At 40.2% G+C, this 12868-nt stretch overlaps 1 protein-coding gene across 3 annotated transcripts in view; it reads left to right on the top strand.

Moving 5' to 3' along the window:
• The window catches only part of TMTC2 (transmembrane O-mannosyltransferase targeting cadherins 2), a 450431-nt gene that overhangs the window by 21719 nt on the left and 415844 nt on the right, over nucleotides 1–12868 (top strand). The window contains exon 2 of one of the 3 annotated variants that reach the window (XM_080660476.1): nucleotides 2800–2879. The exons of the other annotated variants lie outside the window; for them this stretch is intronic. The gene's annotated coding sequence lies outside the window, so the exon portion shown is untranslated. The remainder of the gene's footprint in view (nucleotides 1–2799; nucleotides 2880–12868) is intronic. 3 annotated transcript variants of the gene reach the window in all.

Below are 12868 nucleotides of genomic sequence, written 5' to 3'. Positions count from 1 at the left end.
ATTTCTGTAAAAGCAGACATTTATGTAAAAAGGTTTGACCTGGAATTAGTGAAATCTATTAAAAAATTATTCTAGGAGAGACACAGTCAATCAAACATAATATTTAAAGGGTATCATAATATTCTGAGTTTGGGGGAAGTTCAATCCTAATGTTAAATATTATGAGTAGATATGTAATATATATGCATTTATATGGAATCTTCAACTTGCCACAAGCCAAAGAAAAAAAACAACCAATTTACAAATAACACAGAGGCAGTAAATTTGTTGGTGGCACTTGTAGGCCAATCGCAATTCTGTAACTTTTTCAAAATGCAAGTGGTGAATTGCTGATGTTGCTGTGAGCCAAAGAGATGGTGATACGTGAACGTGTCCAGGCAGCACTTACATTATGTAAGGCCTGGAGGTATTTTGGTATCAGTGAAATACTTCAGGGAGTAATAGGAAAATGTGTACTGTTGAAATTATATCATAAAATCAGTGTTTACAGTGAAGTTCCCCTCCCATCGCACCTTTCATATTTAGAGGTTTGCTTGGTGCTGTGCGTTTCGTTGAGACGCAGTTCCCTCTGGCAGGGGTTCATGTCATGTCTTAATCTACACATCTGTGCTAATCACAGTGGTCATTTTGAGCTAATGTCAGGGAAAATGTGGCTTCCAACATGGATGCTCTGTTTTCTCCCACAAAGTTTCAGAGTATATTGCAGTCTTCTTTTTTGTTGCTCCTCTAGATCTGGCTGTCATCATTCATCTCTTTTGCTTAGTCCGGGGTGATTGCTATAAACAAGCCTAGGTGTGGATTCTTGCTTCTGCGAGTGAGGATTCTTCTTTTTTTTTTTTTTTTTCCCTTGGCAGTCTTGTGCTTCCATCTCAAGTCACTCCAGTTCACCTGTTGTGTAACTAAGTCAAGATCTGAATGAATCATGATCATTAAGAACATGATAAAGGGATAATGCATTGAAAAGAGAAGTATTTAGAAGTTGTGTGTTTTAGTTCTCCAAGAGAAGAAGAAATTGAGAAAATGGGCTAAATATTTTTTGTTAAGAGAAGTTAAAAAAAAAAAAAGAGAGAAGTTAAAACCAAGTATGATGGATCATTGACTAGTGGATGTGCTTGGGTTTATTCTTCAGTTGTTGTTTTTTTTTTTACTTTCTGGAAGTATTACATTGGTCACGTTAGCAACTTGTCTGAATGTGGGGTTGCTTATTTCTGAAGAGGATAGTAATTCCTGATCTCTTAGGATTATTATGATCATGAAATCCAATTCGGTGTCATGCACTTTAATTTTCCATTAAGTCTATCAGGCACTATGTTAGAGGAATGACATGCAAGTGGTGAATCATGTGGTCTCTTGTTTTAAGGGTCTCAAAAACGTGATGGACAGTTACCACATATTTTGATTTCCTACATGACTGAACACTTAGCTGAGGTATGAGAATATACAGAGGGGACCTGGAAGAATAATTGATGAGACTGGAAAAAGATTCATGGATGAAATTTCAGGTTGTTAGAATTCTAGATGGAAACCTCAAAACTGGGAATGTAGAGTTTTGCATGTGTCCTCAGCATGGCTAATGTAGATGAAAAAAAAAAAAAAAAGAAAAAGAAGAAGAAGCAACCTGCCTAGGATGGTGATCCTTGGCCTAGCACATAATGAGGGCAGGAGGAAGTGGTGTGACCTAATATTGTGGAATTCACAGATGGACGTAGTAGTGACCTTTCTGACAGTAATCTGAGGATGGATGCAAGGATCAGGGAGATGGTGCTCCTACCTAGCCTCAGATCTTGCTGGGCCGTGAGTTCTTTTGAGAATAAGGTAGGCTCGGATTTTGAGGGTTATGTGGCATGCCATCAGACTGGCAATGAAGAAGTTTTAGAAAATGGTAAAGCAGTTTAGAAATAGTATAATGAAAACTATGTAAAAGATAATTAGGCATCAAGTAGATTATTGTATCTTTTTAATAATTAAATTATATGCAAAATATCATAGTAAGTTCTTTACATATTTTATTTCAGTTAACCCTCTTAACCCATAAGGCAGTTATTATGAACTAGAAAACAGGTTCTGTGAGGTTAAGCCCCTTACCTAAGATCCTCGGGCCATGAAATGATGAATCAGATTTGAACTCACATGTATCTGTCTCTGTAGTTCAGGCTTCTGACCTTCACTCCGTGAAAGCACTGGAAAGAGGAGGTCAGGAGATCTGAGTTTGACTTTTGTTTTTCTCCCATTGACTGTGTGAGCTTTCACATTTACTCAAGCAAGTATTTACTTTGTATTGCCCTATCTTGTTATTCATCAAGAGGTGAATCTGAACGAAATTTGCATTGAAAGAAGCCTTTTTTTGGGGGGGGGGGGAGGGTCATGTATTTCTTTGGCCATCTAGTGAAACCTATGGACTTCTTTCCCCCAAAATGGTCTTTAATGCATAAAACAAAAAAATATACAAGCCCAAAATGGAAATACATTTATTAAAATACTAAAACTCCTAGTCATTGTGTCATCGCATATGCCCTTTTCTGTTGACCCATTAAATAACAAAACCAAGTGGCAGATTCATTAACTGTCATGATATCGAAGGAGTGATGAGTGCAAAGATTTTTTTGAGAAATTTGTAATAACTGTACTGTGATAGGAAACATCTGTGGTTCCTACTGGTGATAAAAATCACAGCCATCATTTTTTGGGCTTTATTCATAATTAAAGGCAATGCTAAATTTCCTTAGGACTAATGAAAACTAAGATGTCCTTTTTTTCCATCCAAGTTCATGGATTCCTTAAATTCTCTGTGTGTTGCAGGATGAGAACCCTTGGTAGGACAAGGAGACATTAATTAAGATCCTCTGAAGAAAGAAGGCAGAAAATAAGGGTCATCAAAAGTAAAGTAGAATAAGATTTCTTGGGGTTTTACCTCTAAACTTGAAGGGTTTGGCTATAGATAGTAGTTGATGCCCAGAAAGGACATGGAAATTCAAAATCAGAGTCCATCATTGACTTCCATTAAAACCTCAAAGCTTACAGTTATCCAACACAGGATCATGTAGGCTAACAAATTGTTGAGATTTTGTTTGTTTTGTCTTGGATTTTAATCAATAATTATATAAATTCAAGGTTCTTTGCACTGCATGGCTTATATTGATCAGAAAATCTGATTGTTAGTCTTGACTTTTGATTAATAAAATGGGAAGATAAATTGTGAAAAGACTAAGTTACGCATAGAAACTATTTGAAAGCCAGGCCTGGGGTTGAATGTGGGTGGGTATACTTATAGTGGTCAGTGGAGAAAATGTTGGAAACCACTGATTTGGATAATCTCTAATATATCTTTTAACTCTGATCCTTTCACACAAATATCCTTGGTACTTATGGCATATTGAAATAAGTCTAGTTTTCCATGGATTCTTCTGAAAGAAAAGAAAAATATAAAAATGGATGGAAAACCTGAAAAGTAACTCTTGGTTGATTGACAGTATATATGGAGAATGCTTTAGAAAGGAAATGAAATTTTGTCTCCAGCAGATGGAAGTGTGTAAAATTTTCCTCCACTTTAGAGCTAGAATCACCGTGAGTGGTAGTGTTGCAGAAACAAAAGAATAGAAAGAAGAAATGTGTGATTATCAGCACAGGTAGGAGTAAAAGAAAGGGTTCACATTTTTATTAAAGGCTCATGCTCAAAGGAAAAGTCGCCCCTCAGAGAAGTAGGTCATGCCCCTTCTTCCTGTTCTCTTTCATGCTTTGGCCTCAGCACCCTTTATCTGACCTATTTTTCCTCCTCCCTTCCTGCCCTTTTATATTCTCTCTCTCTTTCCTCTCCTAGTTTCCTCTCTCTGCTTCTCCTCCCTTCACCACTTACCTTCCGCCCTGCTCCATTCTTTCCCTTTCCCAACCATTCACCAAGTTCAAGTGATGCTGAACTTGGGCTCAAAAAGAGTGACCTCATTGAGTTGCTGGCAGTGTGAGAACATCTTTTTGAATATTACCTCATTCAGCTCTAGACAGAAGAAGCATTTCCAAATCATGCTAGGTGATCCAGGGAATCTAATAAACAAAGTGATATTTAAGCTAAGACTTGGGAAAGGCAAATTGCATTCTTGGAGGTGCTGGAAATTGGCTAGCTTCCCGGAAGCCCTGAGACTCCCACATTCAGAAAACTGCAGGTTGTTTAGAATGACCAGTACCAAGGGTGTATTCTGGAGACTGGCCAGAGATGGAAATACAGAAGTAGATAGAAATTAGTTTCTGATGGGCCCTGGGTGACAAGCGGAGGAGCTAAATTGAAAGCTAGGCAGGGAGCCTTTGCAGGAGAATGAAATGATCAGACTTGCATTTTAAGAGAGAATCCTCTGACAGAAGTAGGGTGGATAGATTAGAGGAAAACCCAGTTGAAGGGAGAGAGAACAGGCAGGAAGCGTTTGCACCAAATCAGGAAAAAAATGTGAGCTGTAACGAAAGCTGAGGGAATGAAGAGAAAGAGGCAAATTCAAGGGAGTAGAGAGGACTCTAGAGCTTGCAGGCTGGATGTGAGAATTGGGTAAGAAAGAGTTTAGGACTTTTTTGAAGTGTTTGATGATGGTCTGGACACTCAGTATTCCCTGTGTGAAGGGACAGAGGAGGAAAGCAGTTTTGAAGGGAGAGCTAAGGGAGTTCATTTGGGCCATGTTGAATTTGAGGCCCCTGTAGTAGAATTACAAGCAAACAGTAGTAGAGTCTTAACGGCTGTGCAGTTAGTGTATTGTGCACTTGATATGTGTCAGCCAGTGTCCTAAGCATTTCATATGGTTTATCTTATTTCTTATAATAGCTCTGTGAGGTGTAGGTACGATTATTGTTAGGCAAATGAGGCATAGCAAAATTAAATGACTTCACTAAAGTTACATATTTAGAAAGTGGCAGTGTATCCTCTTATTCCATTTATATGAAATGCACAGAAAAGGCAAATCTCTATGGAAAAGGGAATGTTGATGAGTGCTTGCATGGGAATGGGAATTGGGTTAGTGTAAATAAACATCAGGAATCTTATTAGGGTCATGAAAATATTCTCATACTGATTTAAGGTGATGGTTGTACCACTCAGTAAATTTTTGAAAAATAATTGAATTGTACACTCGAAATGGGTGAATGTTATGGTATAAAATAAAACTCAATAAAGTTGTGAAAAAAGTGGTTGGAGTTAGATCATTATAAATATTTCATTTTAGCTGCTTTCGTTGGACTCAATGCAAAAATGCTCTTAAAGGTATCAAGGCATGTCAAGAGTGGTTCAGAAATGATGTTCCTCATCAAAATTGTGTCTGTACTTAAGAAAAGGGGGAAAAAAAGGTGTTTCGGTTTTTATGCCAGTCTTTCAGCTGTTGCTTGATTACTCTCGGGGAGGCATTTTCCTGTTGCCTCCAGTAACTTGGCTGTTTCTAATCTCCTTGGGGGATAAGGTACTGGTGAAGATGTCTGTGCCTCCCTCCTGCTCCCCTCTGCTCCCTTCCTTCCTTCTATAATCAGAAATTGTGTTAGGGACTAGGAATTTAAAGATAAAAGAGAATAATTAAAACATTTTCAATTCTTAAACAATCTCAAATAATTCTAAAACATTCTCCTGGCATTCTAAAATTAGATATTAAAAATGATTCAGTGGTAGTCCTGGCCCGGTAGCTCAGTTAGTTCCATCGTTCCAATGTGCCAAGGTTGCGGGTTTCATCCCTGGACAGGGTACATATAAGAAGCAACCAATGAATGCATAAATAAATGGAACAAAAAAATCAATATTTCTCTCTTTCTCTAAAAATCAGTAGAAAGCAATGACTCGTTGGCTCTGAGTCTTCCCTCATAGAGACAAGGGAGGATCTTTACTGGATTGCTTCTCTGTTTATTGGGCTTGGTTTGTTTCTTGGTTCATGGGATTTGAACATAGAAAGCTCACATTTTATTTTATAATCAATGAAAAAGGTTTCCCCGTGACGGTATTAACTCTGAAATGCCTAGAAGCCAGATATTGACAACAAAAGCAGTTATTTCCTTCCCTCCCCCTCCCTGGTTGCCTGTCTCAAATCCTGTCACATGATCATCATTTATTTTTATTTAATTTTATCAAGTAGTATGATAAATTATCCAGTGTTATATAAAATTTAATAGAAGGGGAATAGGGGTTTTTATTCTTGTGCTGTATTTATTTTGGGAAACCTGGTGTTTCAGTCATTTTTTTCTTTTTCTCTTTTTTTTTTTTGTCAAATGAATCCAATTTTGAATCAGTAGACTTTTCTGGTAAATATTTGGTAAATCTGATACATCTTTGGGTAAAATATCAACTTGATGTATTAGTTTAAATATTGTGTTCTAAGCAGCAAGCACTTATTTCTAATCATCTGTATCTTATTTGTGCCGTCTCAGAATAGCGCAAATTACTGGTGGTGGAATTCAAAACGATAATGATACTATTAGAATCAGTGGACACTTGTCAAATGTTTGTGGTGCACTCATATTAGGCTGCTTTGGAATATTTGGTGAATTGTTTCTGCGATGCCAATTAAATGTGGGGGCATATGTAGATCAGATGTCTGTGTTTATCACAGAATCTAAGTAGAGTGTCTTTAAGGCTTTGCACAACGACACCATATATTGCAACCTTCATTACATAGAAAATGATAAGGTTGATACATGAAACCAATACTTAGTTATTGAAATGCCCATGAGCCTTTTTGCTTCTCACATAAAAGCATTGTTCTTTACATGATTTGTTGAGACACAGGGCAGAGGGAAGGAAATGTACGTACAGAGGAGATAACATTTACCTGGTTCTGCACACCAGTAGTGTCCTCACATTTAAAGCATCACAAATCTAAGGGTGGGAGATGAGAGGGGGTTTAGACTGCTGCGATGTTTGTGTCCATGAGGAGTGGACCACCTCTGCCTTGGTGGGCCCGGAAGGTAAGGTCCCTCAGCAGCCCAGTGATAAATTCTTCAACCACAGTGTGACCCTGCTCCCAAGACAAATTTGTTATATGTTGGCTGATTTTACTCATAAGAGTAACAGGTGAAGGATCATTTTTATGTTGTGGACTGTAAGAGACGTATTTTAGGCATCTAATTTGAACAAATAAAAATCATCTCTTAAAAAAAATTGGAAACAGCCAGAAAATACAAAGCAGGAAATGAACTACGCAAAATACTTGGAAATCTCCAAGGGACTTCTTTTTAATTATCCAGAGGGCATTCATTCAGTAAGTTGTTTAGCACAGACAATGTGTTGGGTATGTTTGAAGTTGTAAATTGGCAGCCCAGTTTTTCATTGATCATGGATTGCATTGGGGGAAGAAAAAGCAAAGAAAAACAGAATGAAACAAACAAAAAAACCCAGGTAGTAGTGGACATCTAAAGAATTAGTACACTATTATGTCCTGATTCATATTTACAGCTTTCTTAATTTATAAAGAAATTAAAAAGCATTTGACAACAGTGAGCTCATATTCCTGCCAGGAGCCAATTAGCAGGAGCACAAAGAAGTGACTGGCCCCTCATTATCAGTTTTATAGATGAGACAAGTTAAGGAGCACAGTTAGGCAGCATAGCATCCCCAAGGATACGAAATGGTCATTGTGGAGCTAGAGTACAACTTTCATCTAATCCAATTAAAAAACAAAGAAGTTCTTTCTATACTTTCATGTTGCAGAGTATTATAAGCAAGATTTAAACTAATATGTCCTACATGTGAAAAGCCTTTCAATCTATGAAGCCTGAATTATACCAGTACATCCCAACAACACCCTTGCAAATTCAAGCAGGTGTTTGAGTCTCAGGTTTCAGGAAGGGAAGCTATGGAGGCTCTGAGCATAATTTACTGAGGGTCATAAACCCAAGTGACAGTATCCATATTAGAACCCTGGTCCCTGGCTTCTGGTGCTGGCACTTTTGGAACACTATGAGGATCAAGGGCTGGCTAACAATTCGAATTTTAAGCCCCAACTCAGAAAATATGTAATTTTTTTTCCTTTCTTTTTTTTCTTTAATTGTCTAAAGTTTTACATATGTCTGCTTTTACCCCAATTGTGCCCCTTCCCCAGCCATTCCCACCCTGGGCAAGCCCCCACTGCCCCAGTGTCTGTGTCCATTGGATATGCTAATATGCATGCATACAAGTCCTTTGGTTGCTCTCTAACCCCTGCCCCTCCCCTACCATTTGTCTCTGGATCTATTCTTGTTCATCAAATTATGTTGATCATTGTATACCACATATGAGTGAGATCATGTGATATTTATCTTTCTCTGACTGGCTCATTTCGCTTAGCATAATGCTCTCCAGCTCCATCCATGCTGTTGCAAATGGTAAAAGTTCCTTGTTTTTTATAGCAGCATAGTATTCCATTGTATAGATGTACCACAGTTTTCTAATCCACTCATTTGCTGATGGGCACTTAGGCTATTTCCAAATCTTAGCTATTGTAAATTGTGCTGCTATGAACATAGAGGTGCATATATCCTTTCTGATTGGTGTTTCTGGTTTATTGGGATATAGTCCTAGAAGTGGATTACTGGGTCAAATGGGAGTTCCATTTTTAACTTTTTCAGGAAACTCCATATTGTTTTCCACAGTGGCTGCACCAGTCTGCATTCCCACCAGCAGTGCAGGAGAGAAAATATATCATTCTTAAGTGTAGGATGAAACATATGACAGTGATGTTTTTGTCTGTTAAGAATGGTCAAAGATCAGCGATTTCATGTGGTTTAGTGAGTACTTCTAAAGAGATCTACCCATTCACCCATGTGTTTGATTTGTTTTGATTTATGTTTAGAGAGATTTAACCTTTCATGGGAAAATGGAAATAGGAAGTATTACTAATAAGTGTATTAAATGTGTAAAAATACAAATAGGAAGTTGTGAATCCAAATGAGCAGATTGAGCATAGAGACCTAGGTTTAGACCTACAAACAACACATTTGTGTCCATTCTGGATTTTGGAGAGTTTAATGCTCTTGATTACAAAAAGGAAGCAGCACTTTTCCACTTTAGCATAAATTCAGAATTTTTGAGTGCTAGTATAGTATATGGAGCTTATTACATTTTTATGGCTTTTTCATCACTATATTTTAAATAAAACTGACTCCCAAAATACAGTAATAAGATAAATAAGCAAAAACTGAAAATGAATACAATATTCACATAAAATGTTTTAACAACCATCTCTCTATTTTACAAATAGACTATCAGGAAATATGTATTTAAGGAATGAGTGAAAATGTCATGCAATACAGGTACAGCAATAATTGGACAAATGCTTTTTCCCTCTTTATACCTAAACTAGAGGCCCGTTGCTCGAAGATTCGTGCAATAGGCCTTCCTTCCCCTGGCTGCCGGCACCAGTTTTCCTCTGGCACCCAGGACCCAGGCCTTCGCTCTGGCTGAGCCTTCAGTCTTTGCTCCGGCTGGAGCGCCGCTCCTGTAGCTCCCTCTGCCCCCCACCCTCCCCCTCATAGCAGGTGTCCTGCCCTGCCCGGCCGCTCTGCGCCTGTATGCATGCTGCCCCCGCCACCATCTTTGTTGGGTTAATTTGCATACTCACACTTGATTGGCTGGTGGGTGTCGCGAAGTGACGGTCAATTTGCATCTTTCTCTTTTATTAGTGTAGACTTGTAGCCCTGTGCACGAATCCTTGTGCCAGTAGCTATCTGCGGGGCCTGGCCGCTCCACGCCAGCTGCCCAGAGGTTCTCTGTGGCTCAGAGGCCCATCTGTGCCCCGGCCTGGCCAGAGGCCCATCCGCAGCCAGGCGCGGAATGTTTGCCTTGTTGCTGGGGTGACAATGCAAGTATTCCCCCCACCCACCCCCCGGCCGCTTCGTGCCCGCTGCCCAGAGGCCCTTCGTGGCTGGGATGAAACGCTTGCCTCATTGCTATGGCAATGAAGCAAGCGTTCTGCCAGGCCGCTCACGCTGCCCACTCTCAGCGGCCGCCCCCTGAGACTGGGGACTCCGGTGGGGCTGAGAGGACTGGGTGCTGCCATCTTGTGGCTATGGACGCCACCATATTTGTGAAGGAGTAACAGTTAGTTTGCATATTACCCTTTTATTAGATAAGACTAGAGGCCTGGTGCACGAAATTCATGCACTGGGGGGGGGGTGTCCCTCAGCCCAGCCTGCACCCTCTCCAATCTGGGACCCCTCGAGGGATGTCGGACATCCCTCTCACAATCCAGGACTGCTGGCTCCCAACTGCTCGCCTGCATACCTTCCTGATTGCTCCTAACCGCTTCTGCCTGCCAGCCTGATCACCCCCTAACCACTCCCCTGCCAGCCTGATTGATGCCTAACTGCTCCCCTGCCAGCCTGGTCACCCCTAACTGCCCTCCCCTGCAGGCCTGATCGCCCACAACTGCCCTCCCTTGTAGGCCTGGTCCCTCCCAACTGCCCTCCCTTGCAGGCCTGATTGCCCACAACTGCCCTCCCTTGTAGGCCTGGTCCCTCCCAACTGCCCTCCCCTGCTGGCCATCTTGTGGTGGCCATCTTGTGTCCACATGGGGCAGGATCTTTGACCACATGGGGGCAGCCATCTTGTGTGTTGGAGTGATGGTCAATCTGCATATTACTCTTTTTTTTTTAAAATATATTTTATTGATATTTTACAGAGAGGAAGGGAGAGGGATAGAGAGCTAGAAACATCGATGAGAGAGAAACATCGATCAGCTGCCTCCTGCACACCTCCCACTGGGGATGTGCCCGCAACCAAGGTACATGCCCTTGACTGGAATTGAACCCAGGACCCCTCAGTCCGCAGGCCGACACTCTATCCACTGAGCCAAACCGGTTTTGGCTGCATATTACTCTTTTATTAGATAGGATAGAGGCCTGGTGCACGGGTGAGGGCCAGCTGGTTTGCCCTGAAGGGTGTCCCGGATCAGGGTGGGGGTTCCCTTGGGGTGTGGGGCGGCCTGGGCGAGGGGCCTGTGGTGGTTTGCAGGCCAGCCATGCCCCCTGGTGACCCAAGTGGAGGCCCTGGTATCTGGGGTTTATTTATCTTCTACAATTGAAACTTTGTAGCCTGGAGCGGAGCCAAGCCTTCTGCTTGCTCTGTGGCGGCAGCCATTTTTTTTTTTTGGATTTATGTATCTTCTGTAATTGAAACTTTGTACCCTTAAGTGGAGGCCTGGGCCAGCCAGGGTGTGCGGAAAGCTTGGCTTCCTCCATCGCCGGGGGCAACCCTAGCCTCCTGCTCTTTCCAGCTCTGTGGCTGCTGCCATTTCTGTTTGGATTTATGTATCTTCTATCATTGAAACTTTGTAGCCTTGAGTGGAGACCTAGGCCGGCAAGGGCAGGTGGAAAGCTTGGCTTCCTCCATTGCCGGGGAAACCCAAGCCTCCCTCCTGCTCTCTGTGGCCGTAGCCATCTTGGTTGGGTTTATTTGCATATTCGCTCTGATTGGCTGGTGGGCGTGGCTGGTGGGCGTGGCTTTGGGTGTAGGGGAGTGGTGGTTAATTTGCATATTACTCTTTTATTAAATAGGATAATATTCCATTGTTTGGATTCCATTGTATGAATATACCGCACTTTGTTTAGCCATTCATCAGTTGATGGGCATTTAGGTTGTTTATACCTCTTGGTTATTGTGAATAGTGCTGCTGTGAATATTCCTATACAAGTTTTTGTTTGAATACCCGTTTTCAGTACTTTGGGTAAAGTATATTCTATATTCTTAGGGTTAAAATTACTGGTCATATGATAACTCTGTTAAACCAGTTGAGGAACTGCCAGACTTTTCTAAAGTGGACCATTCTATAGTCCAACTAGCAGTCTATGAGCATTCATTTTCTCCACATCCCTATCAACACTTGTTACTACTATCTTTTTTTTATTTTCATTCTAATAGATGTGAAGTAATCTTATTTCGGTTTTGATTTGCATTTTCTTGGTGACTAGTGCTGTTGAACATCTTTTTATATGTCTCTTTGTCAATTATGAATTTTGAATAAAGTGAAAAGCTGTAATTTTTATCTTATTTGTATTGTCCAATTCCCTGTGTCCAGGATTTGGGTGGAGGGAGATTTATTTAGATCTAGAAAAGTCAGCCAAAGATGATTTAATAACTGTTTCTCACCTCCATTATGTTTTAGGTGTAAGTAGATCAGGAAAGGAAAGCAATAATAGAACTAATTGCTCATCAAGAGAGGAATAACAAATACAAGTAGTTCCAATACAGAATTAAATTATGTTCCATTTAATGAGAGTTTTTATAAGTGGAGTTAATTTGGAAGGGCATACAAGTCATTGGTTTTAATCTGTGTACATTCCAGTAAAATAGCTGGAACCCCTCCACCCCTGTCCAATTTCACGTAAATAAAAGTTACTCATCAGAAGATCATTTTACATCCTTGTTCCTCTGACACAGCAGCTGCTGGGTAGGTTCACTGGTGTATGCCACCAGGTTAGGGAAGAAATCACCCTTGTTCAGTTTTCATATGGACCAGAAAATATGGGCATTTTGACAAAGGAACAGGCAAAGTAAAAGATTTTCCAGTTGTTTTTGTCCTCAGAATAGTTTAAATTATGGTTAAAAAAAATTTTTTTTTTTGTTTTTCTTTTCTGAATTTAAAAAATTCTATTTTGGTCACTTTCAGTGTTAACATTTAAAAACCAAGAAATAAGGCTTCTTTATTATAGTTTCCCACTGAACAGGGACTGTATCTATAAATATGCAACGATTCTATTGTCTAAAAATGACCCTCTGCATTCAAATGGACTCTCTGAGATAATTTCTAAAAATAATGCAGTAAGAGGACAACGGACTGCTTTGGCAAACTCCTTAAAAAAAATTCCAAGTTAATTTTGGTGAGAGAAGACAGAAATAGGGATTAAAATATGCAAGCTATTTAAACATTTATAGAAAAGTCAC

The sequence above is a fragment of the Plecotus auritus genome (assembly GCF_963455305.1).
Source record: "Plecotus auritus genome assembly, chromosome: 3".
NCBI lineage: Eukaryota > Metazoa > Chordata > Mammalia > Chiroptera > Vespertilionidae > Plecotus > Plecotus auritus.
The sequence above is the reverse complement of the archived record's forward strand: the minus strand, read 5'-3'. Positions and strand labels throughout refer to the sequence as shown.